At 32.0% G+C, this 22,760-nt stretch overlaps 1 protein-coding gene across 41 annotated transcripts in view; it reads left to right on the plus strand.

Annotated features, from left to right (window-relative positions):
- The window catches only part of LOC141456481 (uncharacterized), a 132,860-nt gene that overhangs the window by 40,016 nt on the left and 70,084 nt on the right, over window positions 1–22,760 (plus strand). For 40 of the 41 annotated variants that reach the window (XM_074132743.1, XM_074132748.1, XM_074132745.1 and 37 more), the window contains one exon: window positions 15,008–15,172. The gene's annotated coding sequence lies outside the window, so the exon portion shown is untranslated. Of the gene's footprint in view, window positions 1–2,193; window positions 2,418–15,007; window positions 15,173–22,760 lie in introns of all 41 variants that reach the window. The other variant, XM_074132655.1, reaches the window with a different exon arrangement.

A 22,760-nucleotide genomic window follows, 5' to 3' on the forward strand; every position in this document is an offset into this window, starting at 1 on the left:
ATGTATTTATTTTTTAAATTTAATTCTTCTTTTCGCTCTAGCCTCTCTCTGAATATTATAACACTTACTCAGCGCTTGTTAAAAAAAATTATATAGAAAGTAATATGGTCCTGAGTAATTAAAACTGTCCGGTAGGACAGTTGTATCGTATAAGGGTTGATCGTCAAAAACTGCACGAAAATGCGTAACGTTGAAAAACACCCAACTTTGACAATTGTTTTCTCTTTTTCTACAAAAAATAAAATTCCCAAATTTCCTTTAAATTATAGGGTAAACCCTCCTTTATAACTGTAATTTTTTTGCAACCACCCAGATCTAATAGATTTCAAAAAAAAGGTTGCCGAAAATGAGCAAAAACGGCATTTTCAGAAATTGTTGTTGTTACCTTTTTTGTAAACTGCGTAGAGCCTAAACGCGCGAACCGATTTTGCTGAATGAGGTATCATTCGATTCGGAATTTTATGTAGATGTGCCTTTTGGGGGTCTCGACGCTGTACATCAAATGGGAGAGAAGTTAGCCCCCTTTATAAAAGGCCCCATCCAAAATTATTATTACTAATTACTCAGTAAATCATGGCCCGATTTTGATAAAATTTGGTAGGATGATAGGGTTAGGACTCCCCTACGTAACATTAAAGCGACAATCTGCCCTTACACTAGTTAAGGGGAAGTATAGCAATCGTTTCAAATTATTGACAAGTGGACCGATTTTCTTTAATGAAGTGTCATTCGAATCGAAATTTTGAACAGATTTACACTATAAAAGTCTCGACGCTATGCCTCATAAGGAGGGGAGTTTGCCCCACCCAAGTTAGACCCTTTCTAAAACTATTATTACCAATATTTCTATAACGCTTAGTCCGATATTGATAAAATTTAGCACGAAGAAGTGATTAAAGCGCCTCTACGTGGCTGTGAAGTGCCATCATGCTCTTACACCTACTAAGAGGAAGTACTGCAATCGTTAAAATTATCAATTAATGAATTGTCGTTCGATTCAAAATCTTTGCCTCTCTGCCTTTTAGGGAGAAGTACTGTAATCACAGTATATTTTTCTTATTCCTCTTTAAAGGAAGTTCTGGAATCGCAGTTTAATTTTGCTTTTTACGTACAAATACCTTCCTATTTAATTCAAAACGCTTTCTCAAAAAAATTGTTATTGAGGATGGTTTGGGGACCGCAACTATAATCATTCTTTAAAAAGATCTCTCCAGTGGTAGTTACGGTTCCGACTGAACAACTTAATTATCAGGTTACAATGATAGAATTGCTTATTCCAAATTTTAAAAAAATCAGTAAAGCAAATATGTAACTTTGCAAAATAGACAAAAATGAAAATCTATCCAAAAGGTACAAAAATCTCCTTAACAAAAACTTACAGTTTAAAATGTTAAGTATAAGGGTTAATTAAACGCCAAAAGGTACACAAATCAGCGAGTACCCAACATTTCATTCATGCTTAGTTGATATAATTTAAGTAATTTTAATGCCTTAACTTTTCCTTCACATTTTTTAGAATTTATTAGATGTCACAGACCCTTATGCTGGCCAGTTCATTCATAATATTTTTTTGTACAATTATGATAAAATGTATATTATATCTTCGTTTTTAAGTAGATACTTTATTTTAACTCTATTCCAAATTATTCTTCTGATTTAACTTTATTATGCCCTTTATTCTGAGTAGTCACATTTACATGCATGTTAAAGTAGAAAAAGACAAAGTTAGAGTCGGCTACTGTTTAAATTTGAATCACGGATTTAAAATAATATTTCAGTCTTAAATTCGTCTTACCGAAATATTCGTGAGCACAAATAACACACAGTTAATAACTAGTAGATTATTCAAAACAATTATTCATTTCTTAATTGTAATTTAATTTAGTCCCCCTAATTTTACTTATAGTAAAATACTGGAATAATTAGCTGTCCTAAAAGTATGCATATCTTATTTATTTTATATTACATATATACAATATTGTAAGAAGAACAGCTACACTGAGAGTATAATTGAAGAAAACTATATTATTTGCGATAAAGCCACATTCTTACCTATTATTATAAACGTTTGACTATTACATAAATAACAATTACTTTAATCGAAGAATGAACTTAAACAGACGATTTTTATTAAAAATAAAGTAAATAAATAAAATAAACAAAATCATTGATATATGTTGATGATTGTATCAGAAGGGCAAGAGCAAATTGGAGGGACTGAAATTCCTGTACGACTGAGGTGATGGGGCGAGTAATTATGATTAAAACACAGTCTGATCATAGTAGTAAAGAACTTTCTACCTTCTACGAAGTCAGTGGACCACAGTTTTTTTGGTACTGTCGGCTGCAGTGAGGTGTAAAATTTACCTTGGGCATATTTTGATTTTTCGTACTCTTTGGACCATTCCCAGTAATAGGTACGTTTAAATTCAATTTTGTATTGCTGTTATTCCAAAGTCTGCGGATCTTAGTTTAAGAAAATAGCGCATGTGCTCTTTACAGCTTCTAAGATAAAATTTATCTTTCCGACTTGAAATTTATCTTTCTCTTCTTATAATTTATCTTTGTATTATGATTTTTATTTTGCCGCAAATTACGATTTACAAAAAAACGCAGAAAGAAGTATTTAGCAGTGAACATTATTCCATTTTCTTTGATAATCTTTCAATTATTACTATTGATTAATTGTTTATTTTCTTTAGTTAATAGTTTAATAGTTTTCAGGACTATAATTCTTTAAGCTGCTTTTTTCTCATTAATCAACACTTCTCATTTGATGTATTAAGCCGCAACTAGTATTGTAACCTACATAAAGCAATCCAACTCCAATTTGAACGCCACATGAGCACTAGACGATATCGAATTGCTAAAAAGAAGTCAAGAAGAAATTCACAATTTCAGTCGAGCAGTTCTCTTGACTTCTAAATTTTTCTGGAAAGAAAAAGTATCATACAAAAGATATAAATAGCCTTTATCTTAAGTATTATATGCTAAATTTAAAAGATGAGCTGAAGTGGATATTAGGGAAAACTGATAGGACACAGGTATTGATGTCATACACAGAACAAGTGAATTTTTTTGGAAATAATTTTCAAATAAAAGTTATAAGTCTATTAATTATAGAAATATAATTAATTAATGTGTGCAATTTATAATTTTTTTCAGAAAATCCTTCTGACTGCACTTAAACCAAATTTCAAGCTTGTTCTTTCTGTAATTTTTAGTTTTTGAATGATGTATGATTAAGATACTTCAGACTAACGTATAGTTAAGGTAGACATTTCCAAATACAGAACTATTTTTAACACTTTTTCTCATTTAGTGGACCTTAGAACGTGTATTAACGGTGCAAATTAATCGTAAAAAAGTCTGCACAATAGCAACACTTCCTTTTACAAGGAGGCAGTGAAATTATTGATAAAATCATTTACTTTACTTTTTCCCATAAGGGCACAGAGTACATACAAATAAAAAATAAAATAAAAATGATATACTCCAGAATACGCTGACTTAACAATATTGGCAGGTACTTAACAATTTCTGGGTGACTTTGTGAAACTATTATATAGTTGGACTGAGTTGTAAGATTTAGCAATTTAATGTAGAGTTATTGAGTCTGTATAACAGCCAACATTTGATTAATTTCATTTAAGCATGTTTGCATAATTATGTGCGGGTGTTTAGATAGGTACAGAAAGAGGATCGCAAAGTCATCCTCTTTTAGCATCCGTTTGGACTGCTCGTTGAGTTCAACAACCTGTACTGTCCTAGTAGATATTAAAAAATAAAATAAACTAAATTAAGCTGCTTTCCTCGTGGTTCCCTTTTAGTATTAGTATGTTCAAAATCTCTAAGAGTTTGATTAGAATTTGCATAAAATTAATCACTAATTCCGCTTGCATCACAACTTCATAATTAATTATACTTATTTTAAAGCCTGTTCCTTAGCAGAGATTGGCATCGTTGACGATCCCAGAGCCAGCACCTTTCCTCTACTACCAACCACCTAGTGGGACATGTGCCCAGAGTCCGAATTGCGTGATCTATCTTTCAAGTCACATCGCTTCGATGGAATCTTCTGTAGCCTTGCAAAGTTTTCCAACTTCGAATACCCAGATTTTTTTGCATTGATGACATCGGTAGGCACATTTACTAAACTCGGTGTATCGTGTTCTTCCAGACTGAACTTCACCATACAACCATTAGGACTAGCTCCCTTACTACAGTTCTTTGCTTCATCTACTTTGTCAGCTTGTCGTTACGTTCTTTCAACTCGTCTAGTTATTGAGTTTGAAGATTTTTTTTACTTTTATTGGAAGGCATTCGTTTAGCACAGTAAATGAATTCGTTCACAAAATTCATATCAATGGAGTGATTTATTATGCTTGACGCCAGATGTCCGAATTTCAGAATCACTTGATTACTTTTTCAAATAATACATCTCCGTACTTTTTTTATGTCTTAAATTAATTTGTAGAACAAATCCAAATGGATGTAAACTACAATTTCTCGTTCTTCATACTCCTAATTTGTTTCTAGACATTTGTGTTACGTTACAACTAATTTCTCTACCATTAACAATATTCAATTAAAAATTCACTAGGTGGCTACACCAATGTAAATTACATAACTGTGAATTTAGCTTTGAGTTTGTAGTTGGCGTTTTTTTTAAATTTTTTGCTAAAATTAAAGCTTGGAAGTTCAGTACATTTAATTTCACGCAAACGCAATTTAGCACTCTTTATTAAATAAATCATTTTAAACTAAATCTTCTGATATTTTACGTTTATTTACTTGATGTTTGAATTTCTTTTGAGGTTATTATCTCATTACAATAATGGATCTTTATGATTGGAACCACTAATCGTTTTTATAAACATATTAATTGATGTTCTTAAGATTTCTATTCTTCTTATTGTAAATATTTGCTTCTCTCTTTTTTCGATTTTTATATTTCTAATAAAATAAAAACTATAGATAGTCTATGCTATAACCTTAATTTAGTTGTTTATACAAACAGCATTGAGATTATTGTCTCATTGTAATTGTAGATCTTAAGGATTGGAACCATTAATCGTCTTTACAAACATATAAGTAGATGCTATGACCAGCAAATTATTAAAAGTGAAGAGTACCTGCCAATATTGTTAAGTCAGCGTATTCTTGAGTATATTATCTTTAATTCTTTATTCCTTCATATATACTTTGTGCCCTTATGGGAAAAAGTAAATTATTATCATTACTTCCTCTGTCTTCTTGTGAAAGCAAGTGTTGCTTCAGCATACATCAGTCTGTGTTACCTTCAGCATAATTCAAATATGGAAAAATTGCGGAAAGAACAAGCTTGATGTTTGGTTAAGGTGCAAACTTGGAAACTCCAAACATCTTTTAGTCAAAATCAGCTGGAACACCACTTTAATGAGCGAATTTTTCTACTTTAAGGGATATTTTCTGAAAAATGTATAAATTGTGCACACTTATAAAGTACACTTCTACATGAAAATCAATAACTTTTATATGTAAAATATTTCCAATTTACTTTTTCTTTGTATGACTGGTAGTGATGTAGTTCGCAAGGGGTTCCAACAGTTTTCCTTGATTTTATTGAATCCCACTTCAACTCATTCCATTAAATGTAGCGTATAAACCTTAGGATCAAGGCACTTTTATTCAGAAATATTTAGAACAGTACTAAGGATGGAGTTTAGGGATAAGCTAGCTTCTAAATGAATTAAATACCAGTTTCTCGATATTATCATCAATGTAATATTAGAATGAAAATTCGTACTCGTTTCATGGCAATCGCTTGACTGGAATCGTGAATTTCCTAATTGAATTTTAGTTATTCGTGTAACGTCTAAAACGTTAAAATCAAAGAAAAATCAAAATTAAATTTTAATCCTTTAACAACTAAAAGTAATAGCAATTTGATTAATATTGTTGGGTGTGTGGATGAAGTCGAAAGTATTTAAAATTTCTAAATAAAATCTTATTATTCTTGTCCACATTAAAGTTTTTAAAAATTTTGCAAAAAAAAACTGTTTTTAAAACATTTATATAAAATCACAATTAATTGAAATTATAGTCTTGTGAGTTAGGATTTCTAGCAGAATTATTTTTTTATAGTTTGCAAATATTTAAGAATTTCAATGTTTTCGATGAATATTGTATGTTAGTTGAAATACGTTCCGTAATTGTGCTATTAAATTGCAGAGATTTTTTTTTTCTTGTTACCCCATTTTTCAGTTAGGCCAGGGGTCGGCAACCCGCGGCTCGCGAGCCACATGCGGCTCTTTTATCCAAACTGTGTGGCTCTTCTCGTCTAAAATATATTGTATATTTCAATTTTATTGAAACAAATGAAAATTTCATTTATTAAAGTAAAGATATTTTTTAAAAAGAATTTTAAATGAGATTTGGTTTGAAATTTGAATAGAATTAAATTAAAATGAAGTACATAATTATATAAGACTGCCGCCATTTTCATTCAAACACAGTTTAGTTATTATTTATTTGTTTATTTACTTTGCAATATGTGAAAATAAATATATAAAACATTTAAACTTATTAAATACCATAAAATAATAATTTGAGAATGCAATTGATCTACAGAGTTTGTTTACACTATCATCCTTGCGGCTCTTGGTAAGATTTATTAAAATTACTTAAGGAGAAATGGCTCTCTACTTGAAATAGGTTGCCGACCCCTGAGTTAGGCAGATCCATATTCCATATCCTACCACCAACTCCAGTTTCTCTGAAGTATGTAATTTTTACATGAAAAAATAAAGCTTTCTTTATGAAAGTTACTATTTACCGCTAGTGAATTAAACCGTTATTGAGGATAACTATATTTTTTATGTTTTTATCAAAAATGTGATTTTGCAAGTTTTAAGACAGAAATTTTTAAACGTTATAAATCGCAAAAATAAATATTTTAGAAACTAAGTTTCTATTTGAAATTAAGTTTTAAAAAAATCCAATCAGAAATGAACTCTCCAACTCTGGCAATGCAACGCCAGGTAATGGAAGTAAATAGAAATTAGTAGAAGATTCCTGACTGAATTCTGCTGCCTGGAGATGCACTAAAGCACACCTATTATCCAATTCACAGGCAAACCAACCATTAAACACTACAAACCATTCATTTACTTTCCTACCACTAAATATACTTTTTTGTATTTTGAAGAGAAAACGTTTAAACGTTTAAGTGGAGAGGAGGAAAGAAAACAACTAATTTAAAAAAAAAAAAATTATTATTGTTATTACCTAGTAATAAATAGAGAGAGAAGGGTCTACCTTCTCACTCACTACCCTCTATTTAAGGGCTACCTTTGCGCAGATATTTTTTGCTGTTTAGTTTCAATTCTTTGTTCACCTTTTTATAAAAACCTAGAAGAAGAAATGCATTTGAGTACCTGAAATAAGATGTCGTAATGTGACTACGTCATGACTTTATATCAAGCTTAAATCACTCTTTCTCCATAGTGTTCGATAACCCGTAACTCTTGCACTTCTTATAAACAATCTGAAGAATTTTGGCCAATCATTCGTATTTGAAGCTGTGTTTAAAATCTCTTTATTATTAAATAATTATTAATATTAATAATTTATTCAAGAAAAAATAAGTTATTCCACTTTAACAATATGTTTGATTTTGGCTTTTTGGCCTCATTTTCTTGTTTCCTGAACAAATGTACGTTGAACATATACGAGCAATTGCTGTGAAATCTAAGAACGATGTCGTTACCTATGAACAATTAAGTAAAACGAGTAAAGAATCAAATTTAAGAAAATGAAACATATCATTGTACAGACAAGCAGATAATATTTCTGAGAAAATAATGCAACTAACAAACAATACATGTAAATATTCATCTGCTTTTTAAATATTTTATATTTCTAGTTATGCTAGTTGAATATGTATACAGTTTGTTTTTTTATCTTAACAAGACAAGTCGGTAAGCAGTTTTGAATGTAAGAAGCGTGCACTTCTACTAGTTAAACTTGATGGCTTGAAAAATATGACTGTTTTGAAGTGTAACGAGATGAACGCGCCAAGGATACACAATGGGAACTTCTTTGTTTCCACAATCTGTCACTCTACCTTTCTCATTCTCTTTCTAATGTCTTGCGTTTTGTCATCTACCGCCTTCTCACATAAAATTCTTTAAATTTAAAATTAGAAATGCGAGTAGTAAGATAGAAAAACTATGAGAGGATGCCCACAATAGATTACAAGGAAGAGATTTCGTGCAGCTCCAGGTTATGGCCTTCTATTGAAGTACCAAATAGTGTGTTTGTTATTCTAAGGTGCATATGCGGATCTAGTGCACAGTTCCTTTCCTTCTATATCTTCCTCTTGGTTTTCATTTATTTTTTTATATGAATGTCATCTTTTATTCAGTAGGCTGTGGAGATAGTATGATCAACTGAGAAAGGGGGAAGATTTCCACTGTGAAACTTAAGCAGCCCCTCAATTCCCCTTCCCCTTTATTTCTCCAGCTTCCTATATAAAGAACTTTCTGACATACCCTCTTTATAAATTCTCAGGGGTAGAATTGTAATAGATTTAAAAATACATACCTTAAAAAAAAGAAAGATTAAAAATAACTTCCTGAAGGAAAACTAAACGAGTCTTCATTCAGATCAGTGATTGAACTAAGCTATAATGTTCCTTCAGCACCTCCTAGGAAAAGATTAATGTGCTCTTTAAGGTGTTTTGTTTGACTTTAGCGGGGGAAAAGCCCCATTTCTCTTTTTGGCTTCTGCCTGTGACAATGCTGTCGCCTTCTATCAACTTATGGCTTCCCTTTTTGTTAAATGCTTAAACATCTGGATCAATTTATCTTTTATTATTATTTAAAGAACTATTAGACCAAGTATTATTTCACAGTATTTGACTGAAATTAAACTCCATTCGGGTTCAATCCTTCTATGTAAGTTCTGCTGTATCTGATAATTGTATCATTGGACAGTTGGATAATTGTATCCATTCCATTATTATTCCATCTAATTGGTCGCGCTTGTAGGTTTAAGAGTTTTTTAGTTGAAGAGGATTTCTAGTTCTCTGCCATAACTTGCGAATTCTGTTTTTTATATGAATAACATTTATTATTCGTACGGGAACCCAGTTCCGTAATCTTTTTTTGGTACGTGGCATTGTTTATTTCAGTATAAATGGTCTTATTAAAGAACTTAAGAGATATTACCAATTTTGGTGTCGTGGAAGGAAGCGACTAGCAAACTTACTTTACAGAATACTTATATTAACTATTAAATAAAACCTAAAGCCTAGATCGGGACTCGAAGTCAGTAACCTCAGAATTAGAGACTGCCGTAAAGATATATTTTCCAAATTAGGAATATAAACTAAATTTATCCTCTCAAGTTGTTTTGCATCATATACGATATATAATGTATAATATATACATACATATATACAATTCATATATTTTTGTAATTTGTATTTTAAATTGGTTAAACATGTAAACAAAGAGTTCCTAAACTTTATCGCGTGATTCATACTGGCATATTCTATTCTGAAACCAAAAATTGAATACCAGAATAAAAGACAATTTGGAGTTGCTGAAGTGAGTAGAAGTACAGAGTAGATCTGAGACCGGCATAAGGTATATATTAAGGATGAAATGATACTAAATCCAACAGCCCTGATGGACGTCTTGGATAATAAACAAGTTAATGTAGGAAGTAGGACAAGGTCAGCCTATGAAGACACTTGTACTACTGTTATATGCGGGCTGATGATGGTTCCTCCAAGGCGAACACACAGACTTATGATAGTCCATAGGGGCTTTACGTTTGTTATGATAATGGAATTAGAGGTCAAGATGGGACACCTGTCTACGACATAAACACCAATGAAGTTCTAAGGATAGAAGTATTTTTTTTTTTAAAAAAAAAAAGATATAATTTTCTGTTTGTATTTCTGGTTCCGCTAGAAATTTTGTCTTTTTCGTGTAAAAAAATACAATAAATATTCTCTTATACATACAGGAAATTTTTTTTAAAAAATTTTAAAGTAATTTTTCCGCTGTATACTAATTTTCTACTTCATGTCTTTGAGAGGAAATAAGTCGGAATTTCTCAGGTCCTAAAATGCTGTTTCACAATCTTCTTAATTACGAATCCACTTTATTACTCAATTAATAATACTTTCATGGGAATTTTATCTCTTTTCAATTCTATCCATCCAATCACCTTTCTTACGATTTAGAAGAAATGCAGCTTTTTTTTCTTTGCTCATATCACTAGTTTTCAATTATCATTTTTAATTTCGTTGAAAGACCCTCACAGTTCTTTTTCTAAGCGCAAAATCTCACAGTTCTGAAAGAAAAATGTTCCTAAATCGATAATTACTTAACAAGTGTGTTTATAGTGGTTCTTGGCATATAATGCACTTGATTTATCGTAATGAATAGCACGAGCTTTCACAACCTACTTTAGAAAAATGGTATAATTAAAAATTCCTGTTTCAGTTAAAACGAAGTTTTATGTATGTGTACCATTTTTTCCTTATTTTTTGTACTTAGCAGATCAACCATTTAAACGTTGGGTGTTCGAAGAAATACCTTTGAGTGTTAATATATCCAAAATCTCAAGCATAAAATCAATTCTTATAAATGTTTTTATAAGTATAATAAATAATTTTTACATCCAGTGTTCAAGTTATTTGGGTTTTGGTTTTTGATTCCTTAGTTGTCTACTCTATAAACTCTATACATGACGAGCGTATTTACTATTTTGATTAATTATAGCGTTATCCTATTGTACCTTAAATATTGCTTTCATTTTTTGATTTTAGAAATTGAATACAATAAACAAACAATGAACAATGTTCTACAAAAACCAAAAGTAAGAATTAAAACAAAATTTAAATGCCTGAGTTTTCAATTCTGGAATCCCCAAAAAACATACAATTTTAGGGAAACTAGTTCAAATCAAAATGATCGTTTTTAATGCATTTAGTATGGCAGAGTATATAGAAATTCACTACAGTACTTTTGGGTCTTTTTTTTCAATTTATTTAGTAATTTACAATCTACATTTAAAATACAGTAAGTAATGATAACATAAATAGAAGTTCTATATGGTGCGTGAAGAGCAGGCGGAGAGAGACTGCCAGAGGTAGCAAGCACTCTGTACAGGAAATTGATAATGACGATCTTCAGTTCTCAAAAAAGTCCTTAGACACTGGCGATTCAGTCGGCATGATGAATGGTTAAGAATAACCGTAGAGGTGACAGACAGGTTTGGAGAAATTAGAGAGAACAGTGCGGAACTTGTGATATTTTGTCTTGGCAAGTTGTATGAATGGAATGTTGAGGTCGTTATGAAGCTTAAGGTTGTCACGTAGAAAGGGAGAGAATAGCTTTGATAATAATTATTTAATTTCATGTTTTAAAATGTGGGATTTTGTTCGAATCTTTTTATCGAGTAATGGAGTAATCAGAATAAATTATGTAAAGGTTCAGCTATAGCTATGTTTTTGAGATATTTTAATTAATATACACGCTCAACAAATTTATAATAAAACCAATCGGAACAACTTTTTTTCCCGAAACTCCAACGTGATCACTATTCTTATTCTTCGAGCAGTAAAAGAAACTCGCATTAAGTCTCACATGTTGATCTTTAGTAGTGATTAAACTGTCTTAATTGATTATATCTGGATTTAACGAAGCATAAGTGTTCTCGAAGAAGATTATTCAAGAAAATTTTATTGTTAGAATGTGGTTTTTGTGCGTTAATCGTGAAGGCAGACGCCTGACGAATAGTTGTTTGCTTCGATACAGTGTGAAGATGAACACTACAGACTTGACCACAGACTAATAGACAATTTTCTAAATTACACTGAATACCTGAGGGCTCCTGTAAATACCAGTGGCCTTACTGCCCACGCTAACCATCTTTCTTAAAGTCCCATTAACAATGCTGCAACAAATCTCTTAACTAAAGACACATCTACAAAAGAAAAAGGAAACAAAAAAAAAATTGTTTCGCTTTGTATTAATACATTTATTTTGTTAAAATAAACCGTTCTTTCAATTTTTTAGAAAATTATCAAAAACCTGTTTTGTACTGCAAAATTAGATAAAAAGTGAGGTAAAATAAAAAATTTGGTTGCATAAAACATCTTTGTTTAAATGTTTATTTGTAGGTAACAGTACAATATTACTGACTATGAGAATCTGATTTTTTAAAAAGTTCGTCGGGCAGATTTTGTAATAAGTTGCAAAGTATTGAAATATTGGAATTTATAACTTTTTTAGATTTCAAAATTTGTAAAATTATGCGAAAATTTAAGGAGTTTCAGGTTGATGCTCTATTGGACAGGAAGTGGTGCAATTTTTGAAGTACAAGTTGAATTTTTGAAGTTGTTTCTAACGCTCAATTCTTAAGGAGTTCAGGTCGCCATTTTGACGATTGCAAGCTTTCATATCCCGAAAAAAGCTTTTTAAGAGCACTAAACTTAAAAAAATTGGATATCATAGCTGATGTTTCACTGATTCAGGGCAATGCTTATGTGGAGGTAATGAAGACATGATCTACAACGAAGGAACAACCAATAAGCCAACACAATATTTGGGGTGTCTTGCAGAATAAAGCGAACTAAAGTAAAGGTTGTATCAGTGAGCCAGAATCCTGGATGTTTACGAGTAGCTACTATTCTTTCCACAGCCCTTTTTTTAGGGTACTACGGAGCCAGATTATGCCTAGCAAAATACCTTGGCTGATTAGATGTGAAAGCTGCAAGCAACTGCACAACAGTGGGACTGTAGTCTTGTATTGCATCGCTTTGAAAATTCATTTATTAATGTTGACCTCCCTGAAGCAGAAGCATTTTCTTCAGGCGAATGATATTTTTAAAGTTAATTAACGACATAAAATTTGTAAAACCAAAGTTTTTCACGCTTGTGACGAATGTCGATCTGGGAAGAAACAATTCCATAAGTAAAAAATACTACAGTTTGCATTAATATATATAATACATCTTGGCTGCTTACCAGAACATTCAAACCGTTCTTCTCAACAATACCAACAAAACCATAACACAGACAATTCTGATTATTATCTGAATCTATCACGTTACAAGTACTGCATTTTGAAAAGATTGCAACTATAAACATTTACAATAGAATGTAATTCCCGCATTAATAAAACTTTCCAAAGTATCGACTTTAATTAAAGGAAAGCTAATTGCGCTCAAAGTGAACCGGATCTTATGATTCTAAAATAAAACAATAAAGAGAAGGTATTAGCTCAATGGATATAGAACTGAATTTCCACGCGAAACTCCCAGGTTCGAATCTAGCTGCTGGCCCTTAGATTTCCTCAACCTAAGATCCTCTTACAGCTCACTATCTGCCAATTGACTGTGTTTTCCGTAACGAGAAAACACTGTTCAGAGGCGGCCAGTTTACTGAAAGAGTCTCCGGGCACCAATGTTTTCAAATATTGCAGTAGCTTAAATTGAAAAAGAGAAAACAAAATATATTTGGCCGTGAAAGTTGTATATCTAGGAAAGATAAAAGATGTGCTTAATAACAGTCACCTACTTGTCATCCGATGTACGTTAACAAGGTCATTGAATGTTGTCCGTGGTTGCTGAGAAAAGGAAGTGCACAGAATCAGCGCCGTCTTTTAAATGGGAACCGGAAACAGGAACTTGCAACCGGTTTTGGACATGTTTAACCGCGTGGTGGGCCTTAACAGAGGATGTTTATCTCTATTCACACGTCTTTAAATTCCAACTCATTTATATTTCTAACTATACACATATATAGAATCATTTTATGTAATTATAGCTTCAAATGGTAATTATCAATCACGAGCACAGTAAAAAAAGAATAATGACCTTGTTTTGGTAGTTCAGTAGATTGATCTATCTAGATCAAATAAACAAATGTTTTAATTTTCAGCTGATAAGCCTTTATGTTAAGGAAATCGATTTCGTATCTTTTAGACCTACATACGTATATATTTGGAAATTACAAGTGAAGGAATTTAGGAAAAAATAAAATTTAAAAAAAGAATCCTGGAAAGTACTAAATTTTAAATGAAAAAAGAGAATTTTATGGAGTTTTTCTCACTAAATTTTGCCTATAAAATGAAATTGCCAGCCTAGTTCTGCAGCTGCATGTTTACAAAATTGTTTCTAATTTCGGATTTCACGGAATTTGAAGGGCTGAATATGAAATAGGTCGCATCACTCTCAAGAGCACTTACTGTCATAAGTCAATCCGAACGAATTATTTCAATTATCATTCTTGTAAGTGATAAATATTCTTCAAATTTAAGCCACCTATTCACAGTAACAATATATTAGGGAAGGGATTAGCTGAGTGGATTCCCACGTGCAGTTCCCTGTTTTAAATCCACCTGCTGACCCTTATATTTTCTCTTCTTAGGAGCTCCTTACAGCTCACTGTCCGGTGATGGACAGTGTTGTCTGTGACGAGAGAACACTTCCGAAGGCCAGTATTACACTGGAAAAAACTTCTGGCGCCAATAGCTTCAGATGTTGAGGCGCCTTAAAATTGAAAAGTATATAAATTATTTATTTTTGAAAATATTTTGCTATAGAATTCTCAGAATGATACTTTAGAAAGAACCAAATCGTCCTCTCCCTCTTAAAACCCTTTTAAAAATTAATTTTCTCCAAAAAAGTATTAGGCAATGCAGGTAATTCTTTGCAAGAATTTTATATAACTAGTTAAAAGAGGTTCAACTCATTGGTTTTCGATAAAATCTGTTTCGAAAACTCTGTTCAGGAATTTCGTATCTAAATTTAAGTAGCTCATTAAAACCTAGAAAATATGTAAGTGTTCGAACCATCCATTTCACTGAAGTTACTCTTTAGCAGAAGCGTAACCTCAATAACTTTAAAAAAATTTAAAAAAATCATTTTCGAAAATATGACGTAGTAGTCGTCTTAATTTATACTTTTGTTTTATTTTATTAATACAATGTCAATTTTTTGCAGTTCCATATTCTTTGGTCTCCACCTTGAATTTATAAATGAAGTCAAACTCTCAAACTACTGATAAATTGGTGGAACTTCAAAACAAGCCAGAAATAAGGAAAACCTACTTGCTAAGAGGATAAAATCAACCATACTACTCCACTTGCAAGGATGAAGAGAAAGTTGGTAGGTAATATCTTTTTCAGATAGGCTGAAGTCCAACCAAATTAGATGTCGTGGATATGGGCGGAAGCACATACTATTTTTTTTAACAAATGTAAATTTAGTGGTTCGAGGAACTTAAAACGGGGCATCCCTTACAAGTCCTTTCTAATTACCACTGCAGTAAACACTTCTTTAAGCAACCATAGTGAAATTTCTCTTGTGAGAAATCTACCTAAGACTATCGCACCCATCAACTTATTTTTTGCTCATTTTCTCTTTTCAATTCACAAAAAACTGTACATAATCAATCATTTGAATTGGCTATTAGTTAAGTATACTTTAGGTAATGTTATACATTCACTACCTAATTAATTTGGATCCTAACATCAAATTTGTTTTTTGATATTAATGGAACAACTCCCAGCACATCGAGTTATTCTCGTACAAGTTGGAATTGCAAGCCCTTCAAAATACATAAAGCTAGTGGTGTTTCTTCTTAATAGCAAAAACTTAAAGCCTATTAATTCCAAATGTTTATTTGAGTCGACGGTTTAAATTTATTCGTTCCTGGATTACTCCAACAGCCATTTAAAGAAAATCCTATCAGAAAGTGGCACTTGCGATTTATTGATTTTGACCAAATTAGCAGCTCCCGCTATGTCTTCTAACCAAAATATCAAATTTGAACTTATTTATTTATTGAACTTAATTTATTTTTATCATTCAACTTAAAACGAAGTAACATTAATTTTTATGTTGAAACCATAACTTTACTGATGAAGAGGTTCACAGATCAGGAGACCGGTTTATAATTTGTTATTAACAAGAATTGCTTGATCATCTTATATGTATGCTGAATTTTATTTTCTTATCATATTTAACATGTTAACAATTGATATTTATTTGTTAAAACACAAGAAATATATGTACTCTGGTCATACTCTAGACTACACTTCTTAAGAACTGTAGGACTAAACTTCCTTAGGAGTTGTAGTTGCCTGGTCTTAAGAAGTTGCAATTATATATACCAAGTTCTAGAAATGTGGCGTGCAGCACCTAGATTTATAACTGATGGTTAGGACAGCTAGGAGTTAATTAAAAACAAAAAGAAGCCATTTAAGTTTGTAAACATTGGATGGAAAGAAGTCTATTGAGGCAATAATCGCTTTAGATTTTTCCCATAAAGTTAAGAAAACAAAACAATCGTAAATTTCCTTTTCTGATCTGAGGGTCTCTAGTTTTGCATTCGATTCCTTATAAATATATAATGCATAAAAAATAACACACCCTAAATGAGGTAACCTAATCTGAGATCAGTATTTTTTTATAAATTGTTATACATATTTAGTTAAGTCTTGAATAGTACATGACTAAGAATGACTTGTAACGTTTACAGTATTGTTGTGGGAACATACTGTATAGGTAAATAGAATACTAATGAGGTTGCAAACTCTCAATAGAACGGCCGAAAAGTAAATTTTTTACTATATGAAAGTATAATATATGTAAGAAGGTTGTGTGCTATTCTCTTCGTTGTATACAATTTTCACATAGATTTTTTTTTTGTTAAAGTCCAAGTTAACAGTAACAAAAAGTATTATATTATCTTTTGTAATCCTTGTATTTGACTAGAGGGAGAAATTAATTATTACAATTAAAATGTAACCGTATTACTGACAGAGAACGATGTTTAATAGACGAGAGAAGAACACAGTTTTATTTCTTTTTTTTTTGTTTTATTTTATTTTTGAACAGATTGTGAATTGTTAATGAGCGACATCTTCAGGTCGTATTGTGAGGGCATTGCGGTGCGCAGAGTGGAGTGGTTGTGTGTTGCGCCATTCATCACCACCAGAGAGCCCTCTACTGATAACTTGTTTACTGATGTTCCTCATTTGTATGTATCATCGAGATTGCTGTAGGTCGTTGCCTTCTTAGTTATGCGTACACCTAAACAACTTCTTTTACTCAAGCATATATTACCCCCAAAGTACGGATTAACTTCAAATAATAGAGTTGGAAATTTGATTTAACTCGCATTTTGACTGATGTTTCTAAACATTAGAAAAAAAAAGACTATCTCATCCACCTCTTTCTGAAATGTCAATAAATTTGCCTTTACCGATGGAATTTTTTTGGTTTTCCACGCTTTTGTTAAAGTCCTTAGGGTATTAACCTCCTAGATTTCTATCATTTTTATTTGGGTTTTTGTCCGCAGGATAGTCGATTTTGTTGGAAGCTTCGCAGAGAACGGCCCTGTAAAATGCCTGTTCTCTACTATTAACTGTTATACCAACTTATATTATCATATGCAATAAGTTTATTCCGTCAAAGGTGCATATTTTCTGTCACCCAACTTGAACACTGACGAAGTAGTACCTAGTAGTTAGGAACTTTGTTTGTTTGACTGCCATAAAAATGAAGAGACGGAGAAGTTAGTAGTGCCTTGCTATCTGCCAGTATGCACCATTCATTGATCTTAGACTGGAACTACAACTTCCCACTACCTATGTTCATGTGATGCACACTTAAAACTGTAAATTTCTTTATTCGCTCCAAGAAAACGCTAGATTTTGTTTCCATGGTGTTTTTGATCATGATAAATTTGTCTTCTTATATGATGGCGAGTTTTGAATCTGAATTCTATCTGCAGATTAGGCAGACAGTTACTTTTCTTGTATAACATAAGAAGTGTTATATATAAAACCACGCTTCAAAACGTTGCCCAAGTGAAGTAACTGTCGCAATTCATATTTTATGTTTCACACCTAGGAACTATAAATTCATCCAAAAAATATAACGTCAACAAATTACTTGAAAAAAAAAAATATCGTTGCTGATAACACTATATTAAGACCCGGCAACTCCTAGTTTCCTCTCTTATATTCCCCCATTTCGACTATGGTTGTTTAGTGTATGGCGGTCTTTCTGGTGATATTGAAGCTAAGCTTAAGCGCCTCATGAACTGCTTCATAAGATTTATTTTCAGCATTTCCAGAGACTCTCGCATTTCGCACTGCTACGATGAGTTGAAGTGGCTTTTTCCTGTCTATCGCCGCCAATATTTTTTGGCTTCTTTCCTTTTTCAAGTCATCCAGTCTCAAAGGCCTTCCTATATTTTTCAACTCCTTAAGTTTAAATCCTCCATCCATTCCCGTACCACTAGATCTCGCTCATCTGATCTCTATATTCCCTCTCACCGTACCTCATCCTTTGACAAGTCCTTCCTCATACGTGCTACCTCTTTCTGGAACTCCTTGCCTTCATCTGTCCGCCATGCTCCTACCCTATCCATCTTTAAATCCCGTCTATTCAGTTATCTCCTTTCTATTCAGCTTCCTCCGAAATTCTAATTGTTTTAATTTATTTCCTTAATTTCTGCTGTTTTATTATTTTATTTTTACTTTCATTTTCACTTACTATATTTTCACTTTTGTAAATATTTATTTATTTATTTAATTTCTGTATAATCACAGGCCAAACTGCTAAGGCCTCTATTTGTTCCTGTATTTATTCTTAGGGGACAATTGTCCCAGAATAATAAATTTCTTTTCTATTTCTATTTCTATTTCTATATTTAGATAAGTGATAAATAATTATTCTTAGAGATCTATGTAATATGTAGAATAAAAAGAATGCGGTGGTAATACTGTACAAAGATTGGATGCTTACATAGAGGTATGCGATAGTTAAGATATTGCTGAAGAATGCGATTGGCCAGCGAAAGCGTCTGGTTAAGGTCTGATTGTTGTTTGAAGGAAGTTATCCAACAATGCATAGCCACCTACATACATCACCTCCACTGTTTTTCTACCCATGTTACTTTTTTTTTTAGTTTTATCACACTCAAATATTTCATTTGGCTGAAAATATTTTTGTTTTAAAGTTTTGGTATTAGTTTTAGCTATTTATTTTTCACATAAAAACAAATATTTGTTCACATTGTACAACAAATACTCTGCCTGTTCAATTAAATGTCTTGAAATAATAGTTTCTCTGACAATTTTATTCTGGCCAATTATTATAGCGTTGCTGCTATTTATTTTTAGAAAGAGAAAAAGAGTAAATGGAGAAATTTTTTCTTTAGTTAGGCTACACAACCAGTTTTCCACAGAAAATAACCATTTTTCAATGGCTTCCGTAGTTTCCGAACGCTAGCTTTCGTAATAGTAACTTCATTGGTTATGGAAGCTGAAAAGGTATTCGTCTATTGATAGAGCATGCACAGAGGGGCATTTTATTCGCCAATTTTATTTCTTCAGGTCAAGTTGAGATAAAAAAAAAAATTAAGGACTTGAAATTACATAGAAAAGTGTTAAATTTTTGAAGTATCCTCCGTCAAATAGGTTACGTTTAATTTTTCCTTCAGATGTACAGTGCAGTTATATCCTTTTTTTTTTATAAATAAAGATATAATACATTCCACAGCGTGAATATTTTGATTGTCATTCCAGAAGCTTTAAATTGCAAGGTTACCTGATATTTTCTTAAGGCATTCGATGGAAAGATGGATGGTAAGAAGATGGATATTGAGAACGAATAGCAAATAGCGCAACAATATTAGAACAGTTTTTGAACAGAATAAATAGAACAAGTCACAGAATTTTATCAAGAAAGAAAAATGGTCTATAAGACGAGAGAAATAAAGAAAGCAAACGGAATGGAATATTGAACTCAAAATACTGAGGATGGAAAATGAAAAGAAACGTAAAATTAAAATATTTGCCAAATAAGTCGCTTTACTTCAAATAAAGTTCTAAATGTGGGAACTGGTATTTCTAAAAGTGAATTACGAGAACAAATGTTCAAGTTGCCCCGCTTAACTGAACTGGAAAATGAGAAATAATTTAATCTACTTATTCCGGGAAATAGCATTCATTCTTTGCTTTCACTTCTGTAGATCAAGCTGAGATAAAAGATTCCTGCAGATTATGGCAAATACTCTAATGAAGGGCCAGTGAATTTGTAATTTTGTGGAAAAAAAAAAAAAATGAAAAACATTGGTTCTGCGTCATTTTTATTGCCAAGAATAAATTTAATAAATGTACAAAATAAAACACAGCGGTGAAACCCTCCGAAGGTGATATTCCTATAATTTCATCTCATAAGAGTTAGTAAGACCAGATCCGTCGAAGAATGCTAGAAACATTTTCAGGAATTCTGCGGAATGAGCGGTTATGAACGAGAGGCTTGTAGTGAAGCAATAGATGTTCATGAAGCTTCGTTGGTGATCTTTTTATGGAAAGAGATGCTGAGGTCTTTGTAGATTGTTAGGTAAGAAACATCGTATAACCGTTACACAGTGGGTATCTATGACTTCTTAAAGAACAATCTCTTAGAAGGAAGTTAATTTTACAACATTTTGGGTTGATAAATGTAATATTTTTACAGACAGAAAGTTTCGAATATGATTCTTTCATAGAAAGATACCAGCATCGAGGAAAATGATTAGGCCGCCTCCACATGCTGCTACCCCGAAATGAACTTAGGCTCATCGCCGTTGTAAAGGCAGCTTGGAAATCCCGAAATCATGTCTCCTGATCCTTAAAGTTTGTGGTTGATCGTGTACCTAATCTTTCCACTTCGTAAAAAATGATTGGTTATGAATAGAATAAGACCTTATAATTAATATTCAGATTTTTTGCGTGAAGTATTGTTTGAAAAGTAACAATATAAATAAATGAATAAAAATATAGATTATGATGCATTTATGTATCAGCCATGGTTTGTCTGCTACGTTGGAAATATTACAACTTTCCTAAATATATTTTGAAAATAATTTTTTTTTTGTCATAATTAAAATTTAAAACAATTAAAAGCAACTTTTAAAATAAATTCCTACCTCATAACTAAAAATAATTTATTCTTTCAAATCTTCAATTTCAGGAACAGTGAAATTACGTAATTGTGAAGATGTATTTATTATAGTTCCAAGAATAGCAGAATAATGTGTGAAACGTGTCCAAATATAATAGGAAGAATACGGCTGGCTGTAGGCAGCTGTAGATTGACTGGTGATAATTGTACAAAGCCAGATTATCTTGATTAATGTTAGCTGTTGTAGTTTGGTGTGAAGAATTTGTTGAAGAGTAGTGGTAGTGCGGCAGGGAGTTAAACTGAGAGGAGTGAGTGAGATTGTAACCGTGGATAGCCTAAGTACCTCATCGCTGCGAACCCGACCACCCACTGGCGCTCACACCCCAGGCCACATAATTATTGCGTTCATCAACATTGCCTAATATCTGAGAACCATATCCGAATGAAGTTCAGGCATATATGTATTTGTCATTTGATTCCTCTTTGGAAGATTTGATTGTGAGAAATCAAAAGTTCCCTATTTTGATAGCGGCCGTTCGTTCTTTCGGTGTATTCTCTTCGCAAGTTCTTTCTAAATGATTGCAATTAATCTACTTCTTAGCCCATCTGTTTTCCCTAATCATCAACATATGGCAGCACCAATTTTAATTTCCGTCGTTATACAAAAATTGTTACTGTTCATTATTTTTAGTCACTGAATCATAGTTTCAATAGGATGAAAAATTAATGCCAAAACTTGATTATGCCGAGCTTTCGACCAAGTCTGGTCTGGACTGGTCCATGAACAGACGAGACAGAAGACAAACCAACCCTCTAATGATGTAAAACAGTACATGGTAAATTAGCCCTGAAGATGACCTAGTCCCTAGGTCGACAGCTTGGCATAATAAAGTTTATCATGACTGAAACTGGCATTAATTTTTCATCCTACAAAAATTGTTATTTGATATTTTAACTGCCTTTGGATTACCAATTTAGAGACATTCAATAACTTAGAGAGTCTTAATTTCTTTTAGAAATCCATTTCTTATCCAATTTTTCTTCTAACATAAGTAATGCCTGTCGCATAATCATGGGCCGTTCTTAAATTTCTAATTAATTTTAGTATATGTACCGCCGAAGCGAGTACTATTGTACTATAGAAGAGGGTTGGTTTGTCTTCTGTCTCGTCTGTTCATTTCCTCTTTGAATGTACCTCACTGTTACCCGTCAGAAGTCACTTTCTCTACACGTACCATTCTTCAAATGAATCTAAAAATGATAACCTTCTCAAGTTGTTAGACATAAATAGTGTGCAGCAAATTAATGATATTTACAGTTTTATGCACCAAGCTCTGAAGCTCAGAAGTTCTTTGCTCTTAGAGTGATAACTGTTGAGTAATTTATGTTTAACTAATTAAGCTATTTTCACTCTTGTACATACGTCTATGAGTTATGTTTTAGTTATCCACTTGTTTACCTCATAAAGAATAGTTTCCTTTATTTTATTACTATATTAATGAAATGCTATTTTATTTATTTATTTTGCTTTATTTTATTTTTCTATTTTGTATTTTTCTAATTCTAATTAATAAGCCTCTTGTGGCTGCAGTGCCGTGGGGCGTAGGTCCCGTCCCATCTACTATTCTAATTTTAAATTTCTAATTTGTTAGTTATTAACTCATTATCTTTTATACTAAAAGGAATTCAGTACGTTAGTAAAATTCTAAACATGAAGAAAATCAGACTTCAGAATTGTCACAATCTGAATAGATTTTTAGTTCTTAGCTATTTTATAAGCATTTCTAAGAAT

This window comes from Rhodnius prolixus, unplaced genomic scaffold (genome assembly GCF_049639745.1).
Source record: "Rhodnius prolixus isolate KJV_2025 unplaced genomic scaffold, Rpr scaffold_1, whole genome shotgun sequence".
NCBI classification, from domain to species: Eukaryota; Metazoa; Arthropoda; class Insecta; order Hemiptera; family Reduviidae; genus Rhodnius; species Rhodnius prolixus.